General features: G+C 41.3%; 1 long non-coding RNA gene across 1 annotated transcript; it reads right to left on the bottom strand.

Annotated features, from left to right (window-relative positions):
* Positions 1–430: 430 nt before the first annotated feature.
* On the bottom strand, positions 431–3,083 carry LOC146689495 (uncharacterized). Its single transcript, XR_014916012.1, has 2 exons — positions 673–3,083; positions 431–585 (listed from the first exon to the last, which is right to left on the bottom strand). It is a non-coding gene; the product is annotated as an uncharacterized LOC146689495 (long non-coding RNA).
* Positions 3,084–13,029: the final 9,946 nt, after the last annotated feature.

Below are 13,029 nucleotides of genomic sequence, written 5' to 3'. Positions count from 1 at the left end.
CTCAGCTGTTACGAAGAGCCTTTGTTATTTAAAACCGATGCTTTATCCTGCTGATTGAAAAATGTAGTTGATGTGATGGTTCTTCCAATGGCGTATCATCCAAAGTCAACATTATTTCACTTGAGCTTTGTGAGGCATTTTCCTCCAAACTGTCTGTGTGACTGCTTTAATCGTCAATCCAGCAACAAAGAAACACATTTTAATATCCTTTACTTCCAATTAGTAATCTTAGATTTCTTGTGGGGCTGTACGTGTTTCTTTTTTTATTTCTGATCTCCATAATGATACACTAAGAGCTTAAATATTGTTAGATATCCAAGGATGATGAAAGAAGTGTGTGTAGATAATATTAGGACTGTAGCATATCTGTCACGGTGCGGCATGGCACACCATGGAAGGAGTGGGGAAGGAGGACCCAGGCGCGGTGCTCTACGTATAGACAGTGTTTATTTACAGAGGGTGATATCAAACAACAATAAATCCCCGTGTTTCTCCCCAGACTCCCGTGTCGTGTCCTCCAAGTGCTCTCTGCTCCCGTGTCTGCACTCCCGGTGCTCGCTGCTCCTTAAGCCCTCCACGCTCCTCCTGCGGGAAACAATAGCGGCAGCAGTCAGGACACTGAACAATGGCAGGCATACACTACACGACCAAAACCTAAACTGGGTAACTAACGTGGAGTCCCAAGCAAATGATCCCGCGTCGGTGGGAGCTCCAAGACTCTCTTAAGTAGCTCCCCCGACGAGGCCTGATCAGCAGCAGGTGTGTGGCTTCGGGTGTGGCCAGTCCCCTTGCAGGGCCACACCCTCCAGGCCTGACGCCGCCTATAAACAAGTGCTCAGCCACCCACACACACATATACACAAGCACAGGGAAGGGGGAGCAACACCAAAATACACAACAATAATAATAATAATAATAATAATAATATAATACATGACTGCTCAGGGATCCTGGGTCGCCCAGTCCCAGGACCCTGACAATATCACAATCTATATCTGCTTTGCAGATATAATATGGATAATAGTGAACATTAATTAAATACATGGCTATATGCACTGCATACCAAGGCCATAATATTTTAAATACAGCATCTTTTTACATCTAGGGTTGTAAAAGTTTTTTTAATAACACACCACATCTGCCTTAAAACAAAAACAATTTGAGTATGTAATAGTCAGTAGATCTTCAATGTTTTAGACAATAACCATTTGAAATACACACACTTGGCACTTCATTGGGTATACCTTGCTAGGGTTTGGTCCTCTTTTGCCTTCAGAACTGCTGTAACTCTTTGTTGCATAGACTCAACAAGGTGCTAGAGGTTTTGGACATGATAGCTTCACATAGTTGCTGCAGCTTGTCAGCTACACATCTGCTCCAACAGATCCCAAAGGTGCTCCATTGGACTGACATCTGGTGACTATGGAGGCCATTTGAGTACAGTGAACTCATTGTTCATTGTAAGAAACCAGTTTGAGCAATATGACATGGTGCGTTATCGTGCTGGAAGCAATCATCAGAAGATGGACACAATGTGATAATAACAAGATGGACATAGTCAACAGCAATTACTGAGCTGGTAATGTTTAAACAATGCTCAGTTGGTATCAGACCAGAGAACATTTTTCTGATCTCCTATTATCCACATTTGATGAGCCAGTGAAAACTGTAGCTGGCACAAGCGGCACGTAGTGTGATCTTCTGCTGCTGTAGCCCATCTGCTTAAAGTTCGGCGTGTTCAGAGATGCTCTTTTATAATTAGTTACTATATTTGAGTTACTGTTTCCTTCCTATCAAGTAAAATAAGTCTTAATATTCTCCTCTGACCTCTGATATTAACGAGGCAGAGCATTGCCAGTGAGTGGATATTTTCTCTGTATACCCTAGAGATGGTTGTGTGGAATAATCTTAGTAAATCAGGAGTTAATAAAATGCTGAGACCGACCCATCTGTATGCCACAATTATGCCATGTTCAAAGTTTTCGTTTTTGTGCCTCACCCTCGCTTGCCTTTTTTCAATTCTTTCACTTCTTCACTTCTCATTAGCACATGGGGATCTACCAGACCCGGGAGCCGCTGCCAGTCCCCATCAAGGACGTCCCCAAACTGCAGCTCAATTCTTCATTAAGCTATATGTCTTTATCTACTAGAAAACGCTGCCAAAGCTAAAATCAGGATGTGGGCCCAGCTAGTGAAATGCAGACATGTTTAAGTTACTACCAGGTGACTGGCTAAATAGATATTGGAAAGAAGTTGAGCATGTTTATCTAATAATGTGACATAATCATGGTCACATAATCATTATGTGAGTCAGTGAAGAAAGGGATTCTTTCAGGCCTAATTTCATTAACAGTATGAGAGTTGAGCACATTGTCCAGACAAAAACGAATATAGATTGGTGAAGTCAACAAACAAATGTGGTTTATTATATTCGTTCTTCATTTTGAATATTCCACAGAAAACATGAAGTGGACATTTAGAATGTCTTCCTTTTAAAATGCAGATGACAACACTTTTCATGATACTGATGACGTTTATGTTAACTCAATTTTAAAAAGTCTTTACATTAAGATTTTTTTTCATTCGATATTTTAAATTGGATATTGTCTTCACAGCAAAACTCACCTTTAGTGGTTTTAAAGTTTCAAGTTTGGCATCAAGTCTGGCCATCAGTTCAGATAAAGGCATGGCAAAGAGAAGTGATCAATAGTTATCCCACTAGCTAATCATGGCGCATCTATAATTCACTGTGATATTAAATCAGATTTGCGGTGAAGTAGTTATGGGGTCAGCGCCAGGTGGTGTTGATTTGTACAGCTGCTGCATATCTGTTAATCAGCTTTTCCTTTTTTATGCAGCAGAATGATGGAACCTGGAGACATACACACACTATGGAGCAGCCATGCTAGGCTGCACACCAAGCCCAAGAAAGAGAGTTATCTGAGGTGTTGTTTAGAGTGCACTCTGCCATGCTGGGTTTAGCAGAGTACACAGCTTTTATTTGTATGTGTGTGTGAGGGCAAGAGCAAGTAAAATAAACCGTTGCAGTGACTGGCTCTGTGCTAAGGAAGGACCCATGGGTACTAGAATCCTTGTTGCAGAATGCTAATTTTGCCTAGAAAAACTATCTTTCACTATAACTGAAGGCTGAACTACATGAACTAGAAGCAACCTGTCACTCAGTGATGCAAAATCATTGAGCATCAATACTATTTATGTTGGGAGGGTTATCAGTTTTAATGAAAGAGGAAATGGGGACAGCGCCGGGCTATAAACTTTTTTATTTCTGCTGTAAAGCTGTAAATACATTTTACCATTGAGCTGGTTCACGAGGAAATCAGTAGTTAATCTGTTGACTTCCTTTCTGGAGGCAATGACTAATATTTTAAAGGTCATGGTTTAGCAAGTAGGTATCCAGGCCAGTGGCGTCTGTATCTTTGGGCATAATTCAAAAGGACATAGGAGGGCAGATTAACTCTTTTTTTAAGTTAAATAATAGCTAAATCTTTGTTAGATGGCAACATAATGTTAGATGGTGATGTAATGGTATAAACAATGAAAGGTGGTGGATTAGCCAATTGGTCATGATCAACTCTGGGCTGGACCAATTACAATACATCCGTATTGAGGGGGAAAGGAACGCGATTCATCCCGGACTTCAGCTAGAATGAAAAAAAAGACACAAAGCTGGAGTTATTCTGTCTTTATGCTGTCAGCTGCATCTTCTTTTCTCATTCTCCCCCCTCCCTCTCCTGTTGCTACTTCAATCATGAAACTGATCAATGATCAGCCGATCGTCTCTCTTGTTTGTTTATCTCCCACTTTGCGCCAGAAAGAGGAAACCAGCGGATGTCGCGCTAAACAACAGCAGCACGTTCAAGCTTGATAAGCTGTTGTTAGAATGTATTTAATATTACTTTCTAGTATCAGCTGATGTTTGCTGGAGCCACAGCTGTAGAAGCTGCTGCTCATGATATCAGTTTGGATATGTGGTGAGAGGGAAACATGAAGGTGATATAAATCATACATATATACCAACAAGACAGTGTACATCACTGTCACAACAGCGTTTGTTTTAGTTCAAAGGCTTTATGGTTTTTCCTATAATACCTGGTGGTGTAGTCAGCCGATTTTTTGTCAGTTCATCCTTATATATTATATTTAACGCCAGTGACCACCCGGTCAGCTGGTGGGTAACGAGCATCTCTGAAAACATTAGAGCACTTATGCAAATATGTGATGTCTTGACAAATCGAGCAGACATTTGAAGTTTACACAGCACCATTCTCGCATGAAAATATCTTAAAAGTTTATTTTGTGACCCAGAAAGAGTAATATTTCAAACTCCGCCACTCTGTTTCCACTGCCACTGCCTCGTTTGAATTTTGGACGAAATGGATTCTGGGATATTGTATTTTTCAGCAAACACTGAAATAAATTTTTTGCAGGCAGCTCAATTTTTTTTTAACTTGCGCTCAGAATAGTGGCACAAAAATAACGCCATAGTCATAAAGGGATGGACATGGTCAGCAACAATGCTCAAGTTGGCTGTGGTATTTTTAAAGGGTGCTTACTTGGTATTGAGGGGCTCAAAGTGTGCCATGTAAATATCCCCAAGCCACTACAAAAACAACAGTACCAGAATACAGGCTGACCAGGTCCTATAGTTTTTGCAAAATTCTGACCCTACCACAAAAAATTAAGACTTCTCAACAACTTAGCAACTTTTTTCAGTCTTCTGTTGACTCATTTTGATGAGCTAGCACAAACTGTAGCCTCAATTTCCTGTTCTTAGCTGGTCTCCTGCAGCTGTAGCCCATCTGCTTCTCCTTCCCCGTTTTGGGGTCCAAACTTAAAAACTGTGTAAATTCTTTCATCTTTAATAAAATGATCAGTGTAGCTGCTCTACCAGGTGTAACAGTTAAGTTTGACATCCAGGCATCCATGAAAACAGGTTTTATGAAATTTAGCCGAGTTAGAAGTTAGCAGGGAGTTAGCTCGATAGTTTCCACCTAAACATAATATACACTGTTTTGACTGAGGGATTTCTGAAAAAAATAAAAAATACAGCTTTGCTATCACTTCCGACATAAATGAAGTCAGAAAAATAAACAGCAGTGACTTTTGTGGGGTTACTGCAGCTGGGCTAGCTGGTGTATAATGATGTGCTAGGTGGCTAGCTACAGAGCTATGGTTAGCATAATATAAACACATTAGCACAATGAAGCTGAAGGATGAATGCTAACTTTTTTCCACTTTATGAAAGCTAACTTGAGGGTTCCCGATGGCTCAAATTAATGCAAATATGCTAAACCATATTTGCATTAAGGAACAGTTGAGTACAATGAAATTTAATGAAGTGACTGGTGAGTGAAAAATTAAAAATACATGGCATATGTTAGATTAGTGTGCTCTTTCAACATTTCAAAGAGTTTTGCTTAAAAAGAAAAATCAAGATGATTAATTCTAATGTTGTAATTATGTTTTTGAGATTAGAAATCACAAAAAAATTACAAGTCAAATTCTTACCTGGTCTTAAAGTAGAAGTGAGGACAATTTTGGGGGATAATAAAAGTTGTAGCGTGGTTCTGTGCTCACTGACACTATCACGAATTAAACCAAGTGAAACCCCTTGAAGAACTCAAGTTTGTGGCTTTATTTTTCACCTTTCAGAGGTTGTTACTTTGCCTTCTCTAGGAATTACCTCAAAGATCTTGAAAAAAGAGGACAAAGATCTCAAATATTTTCCGCATAATATGATATAACCCAAATAACCACCAGCACCTTTTGACTTGAATATTTATGATTTTCTGACTTGGTTGAAAGCAATAAATTAACTGAGATTTACAATTGATCCCTACAATGTTGACAAATGGGCCCAGAAATGTGTGTGGCCCTGAAATGTAAGTGAACCCCGAGATTCTCCCTTTTGACACTCGCATGAATTATTCTCAACAGGTTGCTCTCCACACCTAAAACCCTTCAGACTAGCATTACTGTCTAAACACAAGTGAGGGTAATTGAGCACTGATAGTTCTGCTTCTGCAGCATGCCAAGTTAAGCACACGCATTGTGTGGAACGCTCCAGGCACTTTAATCCGGAAGGTGCGTCGGTGTTGTTGGTATGCGGAGCTGCCTCGCGCCACGGCAAAAGGTCTTCTTAAAGCAAACTGCCACACATGTACATGAACACACGAGTCCTACAGCATGCTTGGTGCTGTGCCTTTCACTGGCCCTGAAGGTCATCACCACCTGTTTGATTCAATAAAAAATCTAGTATTACTGTTGTGGAAGTTATTGGGTTTTGAGTTTCATTGTGTGAGTGTAATAGTAGTGCAGGTGCATGCGGGGAAATGGTCCGATGGGTGTAGTATTATTGATAGGAAAGCATCAGTCTGAACTTTCGAGCTATTTCATTTCATTGTCCCATGGTGGGGGGATAACCAGGATGGCATTTACTGAGACAGTGGTTTTGCAGAGAAACAAAAAAAGAGGTTAATGGTGAATATAATGAGTCATAATCCACTGCAAAAATTAATTGTGGATCCAAAATAAAGGTCAGGACAGGCCTGCCAGCTCACACAGAGAGAGAACATCAATTGCTGTGAGAAGAGAATATCTTTTTCCAGAGAAATTCCCTGGCTGAGGTTTTAGGGAATGGTTACCCTTAATGACTTAATCCAAGTTCAGTCTCAGTGGTTTCAGCTCTTTGTATGTGTATGTGTGTCTGTGTAATCCTCACTGTGAGATGGAAGCCCAGAGCTGACCTCATTGTTTGGTTTCACAGGGTCTCCGGGGGCCCGGGGAGGTTCTGGGGGCTGTTCCTTACAGCAGAGTGGTCTGAAATACTGACATGCAGGCCGAGGTCCGTGGGGACTGCCAGCCCCAGCTCCTGTTACCACCAGGTTAGTCACGCTCTGTGAGATTTATGTGTGGAACAGTAGTGAGGGCTTGGGTTGCACGATACCACCAAAGTGTCGCGATATTAATCCCCCCCTGCAGAAATGAACTTGTAATGCCAAAACGTCTGAGTATCATAGATTTGGGGTGACTTTTGACTAATACAATGCATCACTTTTCCTGGAGACACCAGATGGTTTAAATTATGGAAGGAAAGTATGTTTTTAATTAGGTCTCTGCACTTTAATTAAAGCAGTGTTAGCCTTTTGGCTCAAATGGCATTTAGGTGATAAAGCAAAAATAAGGCAGAGAAGAGACAGAGACACATGATTCTTCATTGGTCTGCAGATGTACCAAATATCAGAAAAAATCCCATTAAACTGCATTATTAGCAAATTCAAGAAATCGAAACCAAATATGTTCATTAAACAAAACCGTGGCCTCATATGCTTGTATTAAAACTGGTACATTTTTGCTTTAACTTGTAATTATGATATGAATGTTGATTGCACAATGTAGTGGAACAATGGCACCGTCTGTGTTTAGATTATTTGCCTGTAAAGCTTCACTTTCACCGTGCGCGTCTGTCTGCCGCTGGGTATGAAATCTCCTGGGAAAATGAAGGCTCAATTGTGAAGCCAAAACAGGAAAAGGATAACATTTTTGTTTTTACCCAGTAGCTATCAGCAGCTTTCCTCAGGTAGCAGTAATGGTGGATGCTATAACAACCAGACTAAGTGTGGAAACTCTACCCAGGGGAAGGAAAAGAGGCAAAACAGGTGAACATAGAGAGTGATTAAAGCTGAAACTAAAACAAGAGCAAACCTCAGACAGGCATTTTCTATACCGAGACAGCTCTGGGACTTGAGAAGTTCAGGTGCAACATCCACTGAGCGTTATTTCCTCTAGATCAATAAGAAGTTGGCAAGACCTGGGTTGTTTATTGCCAGTTTAAGGTGGAGACAATAATAACTACAGTGTATTACACACCCTTGGCTGATATAGCCCATAACAATGCATCATATCCCTCCTCTGTAAAGTAGCTAGTGACGTTATCTGTTGAATCGATTAAATAGAAATTGAAAGTTACTATTTATATAAAGAGCATATTAGCAAATGCACTTTGTTTCATCACATTTTTACATTAATGGGGAATATAATCACATCACATTTAAACCCAGTAAGATACAATAGAGTATTATTTGAATTTAAATGGAGGTTTATTGAATGCAAGTGTGGTACTAATGGCAAGTCCACGGTGTGCACTGCCTAAGCAATACCTCTCCATAATCCCCCCTCCACCAAACTTTACCCTTGGCACAGTGCAGTCATGGGAACTGCAAAACCCAGATTCATCCATTGGAATGCCAGACTGAGAAGCGTTATCCCACACTTTGCATTGTGCTTGGTGATATAAGGTGATAGCTTTTTTCACAACTGGACATGTTGTACAAGTGGCATCCTATCATGTGCCATGCTGGAATTAACTGGTCACCTGACAGCGACCAACTATCTCAAAAATGTTTGGAGAAGTCTGCATGTGCTTGATTTTAAACCTGGGGCCATGAAAGTGTTTGGAACACCTGAATTCAATTATTTGGATGGGTGAGTGAGTTTTTAGCAGTATAGTGCTTACTATAATAATACTTCATCTATCTGAAATTACAGTTTTAAGGACTGACTTTAAATATAATCTTTTGGTTAAAAGAGCTAACTCTAGTGTATTTATTCTCAATTAATGCACCAAATCTGTCAACTTCTACTAATTGCAGAGGTTAAAAAAAACTGGCACTGTAAATCCCTGGAATGTTCACTTTGCATTGCTACAAAAGGCATTTGAATGAATATACCTCGGATGTTGATGCTGACACATACTGAAACATCATAAATTGCAGGCATGCAGGATGCACCAAGACCACAAAATTCTTTTCAATTTGAAATTAGTTCAGCTTAAAGTTGTTACTGCTCAGCGATTCGGCTGTTGCCCAACTGAGGATTTCAGGCAGGTTATAACAACAACCCAACAAATATCTAAAAACATAACTTCATGTGGAGACCACACAGTTAGATAACTGGATTGGTGCAGGTCGTTTTTAAAGCAAGCACTTGTCCTGGATGACATTTGGACAGGCCACTAGTTAATGTGTTGTTTCACACTGTTTAGCATTGATAGGGTGGGCTCGTGGTGTGGCTCACCTCTCTGGTGGCTGACCCTGGTCCATCAGGGCATGGGGACAGGTGGAGAAGGACCTCCCATACTCAGCCACAGACCTCCAGTTGAGAGCAGTTACTCCTGTTTGTCGAGGTAGATGATTAAAATGTGTTTTGTGTTGGTGCAAACAAATTTTTAAACCTTAGCATTTCATATATTGTAAGCTAGTCTGTTCCCATTGATGAGGAATGCATTTCCTGAGTCTAAAACATATTTTGGGGGATGTTAGTTTTTTGGAAGCTGGATTTGTCAGCCGCAAGTGGCGGCTAAACAAAAGCTGTGTTATTACACCTCAGTCTTTGTGTAGGAGGTTTTAGCATCCCCATGCTACACAGCAGAGTCATAAGGGATGCACAAACACACACACATGCCTCCTGCATGGATGCAGACCACAAACAGGCAGCATAAACAATGCTGAGTCTGCCTTGTGTTTTATCTCCTTGCCACCCACAGTTTACGCCAGCAGGGAGCTGAAACCTTGCGCCGCCCGGGGTTGATCTGTAAGCCCCCCGGCTAATCACCATACCCGAGCCGATCACAGAGCATGGCTCCAGACTATTACAGCTAAACCTCTCTCTGGCTCCCAGTCAAATTATCAAAACACAAACTTGTAACTTTAAACTGCAATCGCGCATTATTTCAGTTTCCCACCAACCCAGTTCCGCTGCAGGCTGAAAACGAAGCCAGCTCTGTCTGTTCGTTTGCCCCTTTAGAGATTGTTTTAAGAGAGCGGTGCTGATGTTTGAGACCCTCGCGCTCATTTGGACATTCTTTGTGAGTGAGGAGTTCCTTTGGGGCCAGTGTTTGAGTTTTGAGTCATTTCTTCACGGCTCTCAAATGGAAAGAAGACGATCATGACGATGAACAATAGGAGGAAATGGAGTCATCTTGGACCAGTGATTCCCCTTTTTTCCCCCTCAGCTTTTCTTTGGCACCAGTCTGACCTGCTCAAGCCATTCTTAACAGTGCTTGACAAAGGAATGCAAATCCATCAGGGAAAGGTTATTAACACCCTGAATTCATCACCATAGTCATATTTTAGTCCCAAAAGGGATTATTTGCTGTTTCCAGAGCTGTTCTTGAAGTCCTGCCCACTCTTTCTGTATTGCACTGAGCCAGATGAAAGGCGTCATCAGTGGTTGTTGGTTGTGTTTGTCGGACATGTTTTCCTTGATTCCCTCTCCCCGTGTGGTCCCCACTGGCCTGCTTTCAAAAACACACTCTTGAGCCTGGGGAGAGGTAATGACTAGAAAGAAGAGGCCCGGCGTGGCAGCTGCACATGTCACAATACTGTTCTACCAAGGAGCACAACAACACAAAGAGGATACTAAAATCTTTCTTATCACTACATGTAGACATATCAATGTTGTGTAGTAAGAAGATTATGACAACACTAAATTGATTGATTTGCAAGTTATATGTAGTTATACGTTTAAAGTCACACTTTATACATTTAAAAAAATCTCTCCGTTTAGTCACGGTTGACACAGACCGGAGGGAGCAACTACTACTCCACATCTAAAGGAGAGGGCTGATGTGGTTTGAGGGGTTTGGACATTTACGATGTCTCCTGGACACTTCTTGGGTGACGTGTTTTGGGCATGTCCAACTAAGAGAAGACCCAGGACACAATGAAGAGATTATATCTGTCAGTTGGCTTGGTAATGCCTTGGTGTTCCCTTGTAAGAGTTGGAGGAGGTTGCTGGGAAGAGGGAGTCCTTGGCGTCTCTACTTAGACTGCTGACCCTGCAAACCGGATGGAAAATACTTCTCTATAGAAAAAAAAATGTGTGCACGAAATCAGATTCACTGTAGGTATCTATACTACCACACCTCTTTATGAATCTGGATAAAGTGCCCCCAGGTGGATATAAGAAGGAATGCCGTCTTTAGACAATTCTGGATTAGCTTAACTCTTTAGACCTGAAGGTTAGTGCCATTGTTTCCATAAAGTGATCATGTCCTATCAGTTTATAGTTTCAATGATTTCCAACTTGTGTCATGCCAGGTCCCAGTACTCAGTTTCCAAATCTACATCCACCTACATAATTAACTTTACTCAGTATACCATTTTTTATAGTACAGTTACACATTTAACGTAATATAAACCAGTATGTTATTTTCCATGCTCATCTGCTCCATGTTAACTAATGCTTACATTAGCTGTGTGATAGCGATGTCCACTGAACTGACAATTGAGCAAGTGGACCAGACATGGTCCAAAATCCACGAGACAGGCTTGAAGTTTGTTATACAGCAAGTGTAGGCCAGATGTGGCCCAAATGTCACAATGACACTTGTCCCATCCATGGAGTCAACACCCTCAGTCAAGGCCAAATGTGCAGATGTGAGCCACATTTGGCAATCTCCCGTACTTGGGTTGCTATCACTCATCATGCCACAGTTTTATCATGGAACACCACAGATAACAAGCTACCAGGGAACATGTCGTTAGCATTCATATCACGTAACAGCTTCTGCTTGTTAAGGCCTTGGGTGTATACTTTTAATACGTGTTGTCTGGTTATTTTTTTATCCTTCTTGTCAGCATGAGGTCCTCACTGGGCAAATTGCCACTAGATTTAGTAGAAGGAAGTAGCTGATGGTGGGTATATTGGGAGGAGCTATAGGACAACCTGGGTAAACACAACAGGGTCATCTGAGGTTCAAACCCAAGAAACTGATGGCAAGGGTTTCTCTGTTATTCTTTCTCCTCTATTTTTCAGACACATCTGAAATTACTTTGGGGCCAACATGGGTCCCAATATCATCTTTATCCTCCTGGCTTCCGACTTTTCCTCACACACACACAAACACGCAATAAAACTTTTCCATTACAGTGATACAGTACTCTGCAGAGTCAGTAAATGATGAGTGTATCTGCATTTGATATGTTTGTGCGTGCGTGTGTTACTGAAACCAGTGCACCAGGTGAGACGCTCCTGGACAGAATCCGTGGAATTTCAAAACCCATCTCCTCCTGAGACGAGTACGAAGATGATTTGCACCCATGAAGCTCCAGCTTTATATCACTGCAAAGAAGTCTTCACTTCACTTCGCTGTCCCCCCGGAGTTAAAGTTACATGATGAATGACGGGGCAATCAGATCAACTTTCCAATGCAGCGAGACACAGCCGCCCTTGAGACAGCACCGGAGGAAGAAATGTTTCACAGCGATGCCAAAGGGGCATCCAGATAAAGACGACGCAGATACAGAGTGTGCGACTCAAAAGATAACAACCGATCGGCAACAATACATTTCTTTAAGTGATCGCTTATCTCTTGGGCTTGAATCGATCTTCAAAACCTCATTATCCTGAGAGGAATATGAAGATGTGAGAGGAGGGGGGTCTAGGGGTTTGCTTTGGGGTGATGGGGTTAGAAGGGATTGGGGTGTCACTGCTCTGCTGAGCCTTCATTGAGCACTTGATAAATGCTCTGTAACCAATGGAGATAGAGTGCCCCCATAGCCAGGGCGAACATACAATCTTCTCAGCAGATTAACTCCCATTGATTTATAGAGATTTACCTCAGGGAAGAAAACAGCTGGCAAAAGGACAAATACCAGAACTGGCAAGACATAAATTCAACATAAGAAAAGCCAGCTTATTTGTTTAAAAAGATTATGCTTTTTGTCGCTGCTTGTATCCATGATCTTTGTAGCTGTAAAGCAGATGTAGGATAGAATTACTTAATAGGTGGTATTAAAAGCAGCAGGGCTATGGGACAGAAAGTCATGCATTTAATGACACTTTATTCCATGCATCGTGTTATAATTATTCCTGGCTGAACCTATTTTTCTGCTCAACATTAAAAAGGCAAACAGTTGTGCATTTATACAACTGCAGCCAAATTTATCCTCATTTGTTTCTGTCTACTTGATGGATTTAAATTCGATCTGCATTCTGCTTTTATCT

This window comes from Copadichromis virginalis, linkage group LG17, assembly GCF_057382275.1.
Source record: "Copadichromis virginalis isolate Kocher_CV1m ecotype Utaka linkage group LG17, C_Virginalis_male_GT1.1, whole genome shotgun sequence".
Lineage (NCBI taxonomy): Eukaryota > Metazoa > Chordata > Actinopteri > Cichliformes > Cichlidae > Copadichromis > Copadichromis virginalis.
This window is presented reverse-complemented; position numbering and strand designations above follow the sequence as displayed.